The following is a 13,067-nucleotide window of genomic DNA, read 5'->3' as shown; positions in this document are numbered from 1 at the left end:
GTTTTTTTGAAGTCACTTTTAAATATTGTTCTATTGAATCTTCACAGCAGTGCTTTGAAGTAGACTATTACTATCTCCATTTTACAAACGAGGAAACTGAGGCACAGAGATATTATGTAAATTGCCAAAAGTCACATCACGAGCAAATGACAGAGCCATGATTAGAACTGAGCAATCTAACTCCAGAACCTATCATGCTAATAATACCCTCTACTGCCTCCCTAGAGGAATAAAGAGAGAATGCCCATCAGGGATGAGTGAAGGCTGTACATTTTTGCTGGTCTTTCTATGTCATGTGACTATATGACTCCCTGGCCATAAGTTGGGTGTTTGAGCTGACTCTGTGGGAAGGACCCTGGTGGATAAGGGTAGGGATGTTAGTAGTCCCAGAAAATCACCATGAAGAGTAATCTCACAGTGGCAGAGGCAGCAGAAAGATGCTGAAGACAAGGGTAGCTTGAAGGGAGGTCATCCACCAAGGGGCTTTGTGGAGCAAGGTGGCTACAGGGACTATGAAAGTTGAGGCTCCATCTTTAGAATTTTCCCAAAGAGAGTTTCAGGGATGCGCTATTCCACCCATATGGCTGGGACTTAAGTGGACTGCCCTAGATGTTTCTCTGTTGTTCAAGCAGAAGCACAGAAAACTGGAAAGAGTGTGAGCTTTAGGGTTACACAGGGCTGGCTTCACTAGTAGTTCTTGCTCTGCCTGCCTTATGTCCTTGGGCACATTTCTTAATGTCTTAAACAACCTCCTTTCCCTCCTCAGTGAACATGGGGCAAATACCACCTACCTCAAAGGGCTATTGTAAGGATTAAATGCAAGAATGAAGGCAAAGCACCTTGCATGTAGTAAGTGCTTAATAAATGGTAGCTGTTGATTTCCCTTTTACTCTAAGAAAGGTCCATACTCATCATTTGCAGAAACTTCCTTGATTGAAGCCATTTTCTATTCTCTTACCAGCCTCTCTTAAACTCTGTTTCTCTAACCTTACCACCTCTAACAGAATATGAACCTTGCTGTTCTCAGTTCTACGTAAACTCCACTCTTAGAAGGAACCAGGGAGACATCTGTTGGCCATCTCTAACCAGCACTTAATGAGAAGGAGAGAGAAGAAAAATATTTAATGTGGTGATGTATGGAACTGGCTTGTACCATCTTGTGAAAAAAAAAAAAAAAAAAAAAAAAAATCAAACTCGTTGCCGTCATGTCGATTCCAGCTCATAGTGACCCTATAGGACAAAGTAGAACCTCCCCATAGCGTTTCCAAGGAGCAGCTGGTGGATTTGAACTGTGCACGTTTTGGTTAGCAGCCAAGCTCTTAACCAGGGCTCCATCTTATGAAAAGTGATTGTTAAATTTTTAGGTATTTTATAAGCTAGTTGACTTCACTTTGGTAGCTTGAAATTAGCCAAGGTGGGAATATTTACACTGCAGAAACTGTCAAATGCTGGAAATCACACCTTTTCTTCTTTTTCTCTGTTTCCTTAAAGAGCTGGTTTTAAAACACACCACTGACTAGCTAACACTTAGAAAGTATACTATTTGTCACGCTCATTTAAGAGCTTTATATACGCTAACTAACTCAGTTCTCATAACAAACTTGAAGTTGTTACCTCCATTTCACAGATGAGAGAACCGAGATACAAAAAGAGTAAGCAGCTTGCCCACGGTTAGTTAGTGGCAGCATTGGGATTATGAACTGAGGCTAGCTGGCTCCAAGGTCTCCACTCAGTCAGCTACACTGCCACGTGAGGGTTCTTGTGAGGATTCAACAACTTATGTGAAGGGCTTGGCCCTTTGCCTGCTACTTAGTAATTGCTTGCTAAATTTTAGCTATTATTATTTATATTAGGGGTTCTTAAGTTTTTTGAGGACATGAGAATCTTATGAAAGTATGGATTCTTTTCCCTTAAGAGATGTACATATGTGCAGTGCACACACATACACACACACACACAAATACAGACACACACATACACACAGGCACATAACTACATGTAGACACTCACAGAGACATACATACACACAAATACACACATAGACACATAAATACACTGACACACAAATACACACACACAGACAATGAAATCTGATCTCAGGGGGATTCATGAACCTTCTGGCACCCACTGATCCTGGATCTATGGGCCTAGTTTCTTGGGCCTAGTTTCCCGTACTTTCTTTGAGCGCTCTGAAGATAGGAATTAAATTCCCTGTGTGTTTTCTCTTTTTCTGGCTGAACATCCCACATTTCTTCACCTCTTCTTCAGGGGCTGTTTGTGAATCCTCTCTCCTGTGGATGGGTTCTGATTTGCTTTATGTTTCTCATAATATGGGGTCTAGAATTAGACAGTTTTAGACTCTTTCTTATTTTTTTCTAATCTCTCCGCCAACAGATATTTTTTCTGGTCCTATTTTGTCTCTTGTATCTTGCCTCCAGTGGACTTCACATGTTCTCTGGCATCAGAGATATAAAGTTGAACTGTAGTTTTAACACCCCTAATTCACACTCCCCCAACACATACACACGCAAGACAACACATCTCACAAACACACAACAGGAAAATAATTCTGAAGATATGACCACTTATCTTGGAGTTTCTTTACTTTCTTCTTCTGGACTTCTATTTACTTGGCTTTCTTCTACCTTCATCCTACCCCCATTCCTCTTGCTCACCTCCTAAGTCCCTGCCAGCATAGCCACTCTCCAGACCTTGAGGTCAGCTCTCACTTTGACCCAACAAAGAAGAATAAGAACTAATAAAATTATTTAGCTCTACTATATGTTTGACATGTTGGATATGTTATCTCATTTAACTAAACCTATGCACAACAAGCCTATAGGGTAGAGGGCATTAGCTCCATTTTTAAAGGAAACCAAAGCTCAGGGAGGTTAAGCAGTCTGCCCAAGGCTTCACAGCTAATAAGTGGATAAGCTAGAATTCAAGTCCAGGTGTGGGGTCTCAAGGTTTGTGCTCTTTTCCTTAATGTGCACTGCCTCCTCTTCCTGCACGACACAGGACTCAGTAATGGCCTTCTCTGATATTTGCATTGATTAGTGAGCTTTTGTGGTTTACCATGCTTAGAACACTTAAAAGGAATTTCATTCATTGGGCACTGGGGAGTTTACTGCAGGTGGAGGATTCTCCCCAGGATTTCTCAAATCCTGCCACATAGGTACCTCCCTACCACCCACCATATAGCTCACTGGCCAAGGAGGCACAGACTAGAGCCCATCTTCCCTTCCCACCAGCTTCAGGAGAAAATTGAGCTAGACTTTTATAGGATATAAAGCCTAACTTGAAACGGTCCCTGAGATGAGCCTTTTGATAGTCCAGGGAGCTCTTCAAATAAGTAAGTTTTAAAAACCTGACAGGTGGGCATCCTTGCAGCTTTCTGAAGCTCACCGACGGCCCCTAGTGGCCAGTAGCTCCAAGTGCTATGAGCCATTAGCCTTACGATCTTTCATGAAAAATCTGCAGGACTGTGTGTCTTACTGAGTTCTGATACACTGTGTTAGTTTCCCATCGACATATTTTGCAGTATTGGGAGAGAAAAATTGCTAAGTCTAAAACTTTAGGCAATGAAGATATTGCAATGTGTTACCTGATTTGTAAATTTAAGGGTGGTCTATCCCTAAAGTCTTCCCTGTTTTGACATACCAGACCATAAACCTATGAGGTAGATAATACTGTTATCCCTATTTGTGTTGTTGTTGTTAGCTGTTTTCAAGTCAGCCCCTGACTCATGGCTACCCCATGAACCATGAATGAACCGAAACACCGCCTGATCCTGTGCCATCCCCGTGATCAGATGCAGATTGGACCTTTGGTCCAATTCCATAGGGTTTTCATTGATTTTCAGAAGTAGATTGCCAGACCTTTCTTCCTAGTCCATCTTAGTCTAGAAGCTCTGCTGAAACCCGTTCAGCATCATAGCAGCACTCAAGCCTCCACTGAAAGATGGGTAGTGGCTGCATATGAGGTGCATTGGCTGGGAATAGAACCCTGGTCTCCTGCATGGAAGGCGAGAATTCTGCCATTGAGCCACCACGGCCCTCTGTCACTGTTTAGTGCTGGGGAAACTGAGGTTCAGAGAAGTTAAGTAACTAGGTCACACATTGATTAGAGGGAAAGAGCACCCAGGTTTGTGTGGACACATGTCTATGTGAACACAGGCTGTAATCTTTTCCAGGCACACCTAAGGCAGCATGTGAGTACTTTCAGGGGCATGGGAGTACTCTGAGCTTGAAATCATAATGACAGCTAGCATTTAAGAATTTACTCTGTGCCAGGCACAGTGCTAAATGCTCTCCTATGGAATATCCTATTCACTTTTCATAGCTACCATGTAAGATAAACACCTCCAATTTATAAATGAGAATTCAGAGACTTAGCAAAGTTAAAACTACCAGAGGTCACACAACTCATTAAATGGAGGATCTGAGAATTCGAACCAGGGTTGTTTGAATCCAATGTAATTGCTTTAAATTACCTTAATATACTGCACGTGCATTCTCCTTGTGGCAAACTGAGGCTTTTGGCGCTTACTACTCACTTTCCTCCTGACCAGGCTGGATGCTAATGGAAGTTCTGGCTGTAAGATCTCAGGGGGCTGTGGCAGTCTGTTGACTAAGATCCCTCTGAAGAGAAGACTTGATGGTTGGGAGAAAGTCCACTCTTCTTTGTGTGCCTGATGCTCTCAGAAATTCTCTCTGACTGCTAGGGACACATGGATAGGGGTTGGGGCTGCTTTTGGAGGACCACTTCTGGCTCAGTCATTTCCTGTAGTCTTAGAGGGTTTCATTTAGGGAGGCACATGGAGGTCTCCCTAAATTAAACCCTCCAAGTGTAGTGGAGAAGAGACAGGCTTTGGAGTCAGGAGACATTGGGACAGTTACTACATCATCCGAGACTCAGTTTTCTCATCCATAAAGTGGGCAGAATCCCACTTCTGTCCTCATAATTCTGTCATAAGAATTAAATAAGACAATGTATATGATATTCCTAATATAGCACCCTTCTCAGGTTAAGCCCTGCTACCCTGTTTATAAGCAGAAACACCTGGCAACTTGATAGTCTTCCTTAGAAAGGTTACCAACAGCAGCATTAACCATTGAGAGACTTGGCCCCTTGCTAGGTGTCAGCAGGTGAGATTAGGTTGTTTCCCTTGCAGCATAAAGCAAATGAGTTAGGGGTTGAAGCAAGAGCAATGCACGGATGGAATAAAATCAAGAAGAGCAAAGAAGACCCTCTCTTATAGGGATAAAATGGGGGTGGTGGTGGTGACAAAACCTTTATTGGGAGCTATGCTATCCATATCACTTGCCAGGAGAGTATTGAGCTTTGGGAGCAACAGGAGATAAAGAGCCACAGAAGAATTAGTTTGCCTCGCAAGAAATTGCCGTGACTTAATGGCTTTATTGAATCCACAGTTTTTAGCCCATTGATTCCTGTTTACTTTAATTCAGGGCTGCGCAGGAGCCGCGCCATTACTTGGCCTGGTCATACTGATCAGCTGATATCCCTCTTCCTCAGACCTAGGCTTTGTCCTTCTTCACACGTGTCACCATGCCTTTCTGCCCCTTGCCTTCTGTCCTCATGTCCCCACCCCAGTGACTAGGCTGACTATGTGTGCAAGCGGATCCAGATAAACCCGCCCCATTCCTTGCTGACTGGAAATACTGGCAGCAGGCAGGCCAATGTTGCCACCTCACCTTGGGGCTCTTGGTACTAGTTATAGTAACCATGCTTTTGCTTTAACATTTCTTTGTTTTTTTAAAATCAAGCTTAAAAAAAAAACCTCTCAATTTTTGGGTTCTTTTGGCTGATTGTTTCATATGGAGAGTTTTTAGGAATGCTTTTCAAACTTTAGTGTGCACCAGAATCACCTGGGAGTTTGTAACAAAGGACATTTCTGAGACCAACGATTTTGACTCAGTGGTTTGTCGCCCCCCTCTTTTCTGTTGAGGTAAAATAAACGTGATATAAAATGAACTATTTTAAAGGGAACAGTTCAGTGGCATTAAGTACATTCACAATGGTGGTGCAACCATCTCACCTCAATGTGGGTCTAACACATTTCCATCACCTTCAAAGGAGACTCCATACCTAGTAAGCAGTCATGTCCCATTCCACTCTCCTCCCAGACAACTAATCTGCTTTCTGTTTCTATGGATTTGCCTATTCTAGATATTGCATGTAAATGTAGCCATACAACATGTGACCTTTTGTGCCTGGCTTCTTTCACTTAGCATGATATTTGCAAGGTTCATCCATGTTGTAGCATGTATTAGTATTTCATTCCTTTTTATGACTCAATAATATTCTGTTGTATGGATATAGCATACTGTTTTTATCTATTCATTTAAACAAGGACTTCATTTGACTTGGTGGCAGGGGGTCTTTGGCAGTGGAGATATGATCTGACCCTAGGCTGCCTAATACCTTCTTGGAGCAGAAGTCTGGAAAGTGCCAGGCCCTGGATGCCCATTGAGTGAGGTAGGTTTTTGGAGATGGACCTAGCAGAGAACTATGAGGGGATGTCCAGCCAGACACGAAAAAGCATTGTATCGGGCAACAGACAGAGACCCAGGCAAACAGTACAGTGAAATGCGGAGCAAGAGAGACTTGCATTTGGATCCCAGCTCCCCTGTCTGATGCAGGCAAGGTATTTAAACTTTCTGATGCTCTCTTTCCTCATTTGTAAAACAAGGATAACAACAGTATCACTCTCATAGCATTGTTGTTCGGATTAAATGAAACGATGTATACTAAGTGCTTGGCATACAGAGCCTGGTACAGAGTAAATAGAATGAAACCAGAAATGGCCATGTTTTGTATAATTTGCTCAGACAGAAAGGAATGTTCTCAGCAGTGCTGGCAGCTGTTCTAGGATCCCATAGCATCTCCAAAAGCAGTCATAAGAACAAACAATGGCCCCTGGCATGGGAGAATAAGGAGACCCAGAGTCCAGCCTGGGACACTTACTCCCAGGAATAAGGCAGGGTCTTGTTTTTAAAATGGAACATCTTGTTATAATAGAATCAGTAACAAAGCTAAACTGATCACACTTTATTGTAATTGCTTGTTGAATTGTCTCTTTTTCCCACTAGACTGTGAGTACAGGGAGGGCAGGGGTTATGTCTATTTTTTTTTTACCAGTGTTCCTAACACCTGGCACAGTTTATGCACTCAATAAATATCTGTTAACTGGATGAATGGATGCCAGCTTACTTACCTATTGGCTTAAGACTTCTTAAATTCTTCCAGATTAGTCTCATGAACTGTTGAACAGCTATATACTGCCCAATGTACCTTTCTGTGGGATTATTTCAAAATCTGCTTCAAATTTCTTTAAAAAAAGAATGTATACATCTTTTGATCCAACAATTCTGCTTCTAAGTATATAAACCCCAAAAACCAGACCTATTGCCATCAAGTAGATTTCAAGTCATAGCAACCCTATAGGACAGAGTGGAACTACCCCATAGGATTTCCAAGGAGAAGCTGGTGGATTTGAACTGCCGATCTTTTGGTTAGCAGCCAAGCTCTTAACCACTGTGCAACCAGGGCTCCTCTAGGTGTAACTGAAGGAAATCCCTACAGAGTCAGAATTATTATGGCTTAAGAACATTTGTTGTGATGTTAGTTAAAATAGCAAAAACAGTGGAAATAATTCCTCATCCAACAAAAGAGGATTGGTTAACCATATTGATACTTTCATTTAATGGAATGTTTCAAAGTAATGAGGAAGACTGTCTCATAACATGAGAGAATGCCCAAATCATGTAGTTAGTGAACAAAGCAAGTTCCACAACAGTATTTTTATGTAATACCACTCTGAATTTGTATGTTTCTGTGTGTGAGTGTAATACTGGAAGGATATATTCCAAAATATTATCAGTTGCTCTGAATAATTACATTACAGATAATTTTATTCTTTAGCTTTACTGTAACTTCTAACATTTTTCATTAAACATGTAATCAAATAAAACAATAATATTATTACAGATTTTCTTTCATAAGAACTTGGGTCTTCAACCTCTAGAGTGTGTCTGAACCTGCAAGTGGGGACTGATTGGCCAAAGCTATGGGGACTGGGAAACTTTGGGAGGGGATAGGGACAACAAGGCATCAGGCAAGTCTTCTCCAACATTACAAGGGTGGGGCATGCTGTTCTTGTGTTGCCAGAAAAGAAGATGTTCTGCACTCCATTTCAAATCACATACTTTTTCCTCCCCCACGTGTTTGCATTAAATACACCCCAGGCTGCGGTAGCTTTAGTGCACATAGAGATTGGATCCTCGTTGTGGACTCCTAACTACTGAGTTAATCAGCCACAGACTGGTTTCAAAAAGATAAATTTAAACCTTGCAAGTTGCAAGGGATGAACTGGCCATGGAAATTAATTCTGTTCTGTTTCAGGAAATTAAAAGAAGAAAGTTTGGGCTGAGAAAGCACAAATGGAATAAGTACTTCTGTTTAAAGGGAAACAAGATGGCATCTCTTGAGCACCCACTTTTTAGATCTTCAGTTACCTAATTACAAGTATCCTTCTGTCTAAGAGGCATTGTTCCTGGGCCGTGCAGGCCAGTTTGACTTCTTTGAGACCAAGTTCTCCCCCAGAGGCTTCTGGGTCCTTCACACCAACACAAGTCCCCTGGTTGCTCCTCCAGAGTCCTTTGATGAGTTGGAATCCCAGAGGTGGTTATGGTTTAGGCTCATGCTGGGACTTCTCTTGATCTTGCAAATCAGCAGTGATGATATATTATGGCAAGTGCTTTAAAGGGGAAGGAAAAGGTGCTACAAGGAGCACACAGGGAGAAGCATCTGTGGTCACATGAGATGCAGTTTGAGGGACAAATAGGAGTTCTCCAGGAGAGAACACACCATCCCAGGCAGGGTGTGGTCCCTGAAAGCCCACTGATGCAGGGAGAGAACTCTGTGTGTGATAGGGTAATGAAGATAATGAAGAGGCTTGTATTCTATACTCAGGAATCAGTCACTTTATCCTGTATGTAGCTCATGGGTTGCCGTTGAAGGATTCTAAGCAAGGGAATGGCACTTAGTAATGTGCACAACCCATCACCCCTATGCATTTGTGAGTTCCATTTTGAATAATCTTAGTGGTTGTCCCTCTACCATTGCCTAATTCCTGTTGTCCAGGGCTCCTTATTGCCTAATAGTCTCTTGTTTATAATAATAACCAACTTTTTGCCGAGTGACTTCTATGAGTCTGGCACTGTGCTAAATGCTTTACATGGATTCTACCATTGAACTTGCACAATGATCTTGCAAAGTCATTCTATTTTCATTCTCAATTTAAAACTGAGGAAACAACCTGAGAAGGTTTATGTCGTGTCTATGAGTCACATGGCTGGTAAGGAATGAGGCTAGGATCTGAACCCAGACAGCTGACTCCTGGGGCCACATCTTTAACCACTATGGTGTAAAAAATGATTACTCACAGACCTCTTATATAGAAACATTTTAATAGAGTTTTTTAAGAGCAGTTTTAGGTTTACAGAAAAATTGTGCATCAAGTACAGAGGATTCATATGCCCCTCTCCCCCTGCAAGCTGTTTCTCCTGTTATTAACCTCTTGTACTCTTGTGGGACATTTGTTACAACCGATAAACCGATATTATTAACTAAAGTCCATAGTTTACACTGTGGAGTTATTGTTGCTGTGTGCCTTCTAATCTATTCTCACTAAAAGAGACCCTATAGCACAGAGTAGAACTGCCCCCTAGGGTTTCCTAGGCTGTAATGTTTACAAGAGCAGATCACCCGATCTTTTCTCCCTTGGAGCCACTGGTGGGTTCAAACTGCTAGTCTTTCTGTTGGCAGCCCAGTGCTTAACCAGTGTGTCACCAGGGCTCCCGTAGTTTACATTAGGTTCACTTTTTGTGTTGTACAGTCTTATGGCTTTAACAAATGCATAATGTCATGTATTCACCACTGTAGTAGCACACAGAATAGTTTAACTGTCCTAAAAATGCCCTGTGTTCCACCTATTCATCGCCTCCCTCCCCCTGAACTCCTGGCAACCACTGACCTTTTTACTATCTCTGTAGTTTTGCCTTTTCCAGATATACATTTGTCATCTTGTTTATTATACTGACTTCTTTCACTTAGCAGTATGCATTTAAGATTTGGTATAGAAATTTAATAAGAAATATAATTCACTAATAATTAGTTATATTAGATATCCATTAATACCTGAGGATGAGTAAATAAGTGTACTATTAACATGTAACCCCTGCCCTCCAAAAAAAAAAAACCCTGTTTTATAATTTTTTTCCCCCTAATTTTGGAGAAGAAAGCCAAGGTACAAAGAGGAGAGTATCACTCAACAGAAATTGGTGAATCTAGTAGATAATTTAGTTTAACTGTCTGAATGTGAGTGTCCTTGGTCATGCCAAGCACATTTCAGGAAGAATGAAATTGGTACATTAAGGTGTGGAGGCAGCAAGGACTCTCAGCATTAAAACATCTGTGTCATGAAAAGAGAAGATCACAGTTACTGGCTCACTGTGAGACTTGATTCTTGGAAAGAATAATGCTGTGAAATCATTTTCTAAGGGTTGTCTTGAGTATGTATGAATGAGTTTAGAGTTGGCTAAACTTATTGCAGGGTCTCAAGAGTCACGGGTTATCTCTGTGGGTTGACAGTTACTAGTATGTAGAAATATACTATGTACACCCAACTCTGCGTTCCGATTCATTTTCATGGTTCTCTAACATACACATTGGTGGGCAGAGCTGTATTCTCTCCCTCTCCTGCTCAGTTTTTCTGGGTAGTTTTTAACTGTGAAATAAATGCCTAAATGTAGACGCAGAGTGCTCTGAATTTGAAGAGTTGCTTTAGAATAGCAAATTTACGCTTACAATTTATTGTAAGTTGAGATTTTTTCATTATGTTTTCTTATATCAGAGCATATCTGTATTTATAAGGAAGCGTGGGGAGAATTTTTTTAATTAAGGTGCTGAAATTCATTTTAATATCCCATTTACCCAATTGTTTAATACTTTGTCAAATAATTAGGAGCCCTGGTGGCGCAGTGGTTAAAACGGATGGCTGCTAACCAAAAGGTCGGCCATTTGAACCCATCCGCGGTGAAGACGTGGCAGTCTGCTACTGTAAAGATTTACAGCATTGGAAACCCTATAGGGTCACTATGAGTTGGAATTGACATGACAGCAATGGGTTTGGTTTTTGGTTAGTCAAATAGATATTGGTTGATTGTTTTAATGCATTTTCAAAAGTATCAAAAGAACAAAGCTATTTAAATTTAGGGGTAGGAGAAATTAAGAATAAGTAAATAACTTTGTTGAAATAATGCTGGCATAATTGGGTTTGACTCAGCTGTGAGGAATGTTTGGCCAGTAGTGGACAAGGACAGAACAAGGGTTGGGTAAGACTACAAATTGTTTTGTCCAAAAGGTAGTTTCAGGTTGGAATAAGACCAATGTTCACTGCTTAAGGGAATTCAACACAGGCAAATCTTTCAGTTTGCAAGGAGCTGAACCCATTCATGCTGATTCAAGTAAAGGAGAGATTTGAGAGATTTGAAAGGAAAGATTTGAAAACACAGAAATGAAGCATAGCACTATGCTCTGCTTCAGAACTGGGAACTGGAAACTCCTAAGTATTGATCTCCCTCTTCTTTCTGTTTCTCTCTTTCTTTGTGTGCATTCAAAAAAATGCTGATCTTAAAAAAAATAATGTTTATAATTTCTTCTCTGTAATGCAACTTTCTAAGACAACTCATCTGTACCAGTATGGCTGAAAATGACCATCCCATCCTTGACTCTACATGATTTCTCAGCTTAAAAATTCACCAGTATCTGATCACTGCCTTTTGTTGTTGTAGTTAAAACTCCCAAGGCAGGGTACTGATAATTTGCTAGCCAATTAGTGGATTGGCATTCTTTGTGTTGGCTTTTGTTGTGTGTGTGTTAACTTGTACCATTGGCTGTGACTGTGCAGTGGGTCACATGTCACGTGGTAAAACACAGTCATATTGATTTCCTCCTTAATAAACAGGGGCAATTTCTCTGAGAAGAGATTGTGGACTTACTGGTATCCCAGAATTATATATCACAGTCTGAGCCAGCAGGACCTCTTCAAGCAATGCTATTGCTCTGAATCGCAGAGGTGTCACATGGCTGTCCCCTGTCATCCACCTGTGTTAAACAGAACTCAAACAGTGGCTGAGGGTTCAGGAGAGAGTATTCAGCTCTCAGAAAAAAAAAGGGAGCTGGCATACATATGGTCAGTGAGCTACAGTCCAATAAGCTCAGTTCAGAACAGGATCCCAGTCTCAGAATGAAATAGAGGTGCCAATCAGGAACCAAGGGAGAGCCAAATGGAAGGGCCCACGTGACATGGGTTGTGACAAGGCTTTTGACTTAGAGTAGTGATTCCAAAGTCTACATGACACATCAAAATTGCCTGGGGTCTTTGACTGAAGAGCTCCTGCCTAAATTGAATGATCTGTTGAGAGAATTCTAATAAGAACAAGTGGTGAATCTGTAACAGTATAAGGTTGGAAGCTCTGACTTATCAGGCCCTCAGCTACCTGCACACCGTATTCTGAGCCTACCTACAGCATCAAGGGCCCTTGTCCTTTACCTCCATCTGGGGTTCTTTCCTTCACATCCTCCCTGTCTTAGTTTCCTAAGACTGTTGTAACAAAACACCAAACATGGCAGCTTTAAATATCAAAATTTGTTTTCTCACAGTTTTAGAGGCTAGGAGTCCAAAATCAGGATATCAGTCTTGTCGTTTCCTTTAAGAGAAGAACTGTTGCGTGCCTCTCTCCTAGTTTCTGGTGGCTGCTGGCAATCCTTGGTATTCCTTTGCTGCTTATAGTGGTATCTGCACATGGCGTCTTCCCTCTGCGTCACTCTGTGTCTGTTTCCTCTTTTCTAAAATTCCATTCAGAGGGATTAGGACTAGGATTCACCCTATTCTAGTATGAGTTAACTGATAATATCTTCAAAGAAAGACCGTTTCCCCACAGGTACAGGAGTTAAGACTCCACATCTATTTGGAAGATACA

The sequence above is a fragment of the Trichechus manatus genome, unplaced genomic scaffold (genome assembly GCF_000243295.1).
Source record: "Trichechus manatus latirostris isolate Lorelei unplaced genomic scaffold, TriManLat1.0 scaffold00011, whole genome shotgun sequence".
Lineage (NCBI taxonomy): Eukaryota > Metazoa > Chordata > Mammalia > Sirenia > Trichechidae > Trichechus > Trichechus manatus.
Note: the sequence above shows the minus strand (reverse complement) of the source record.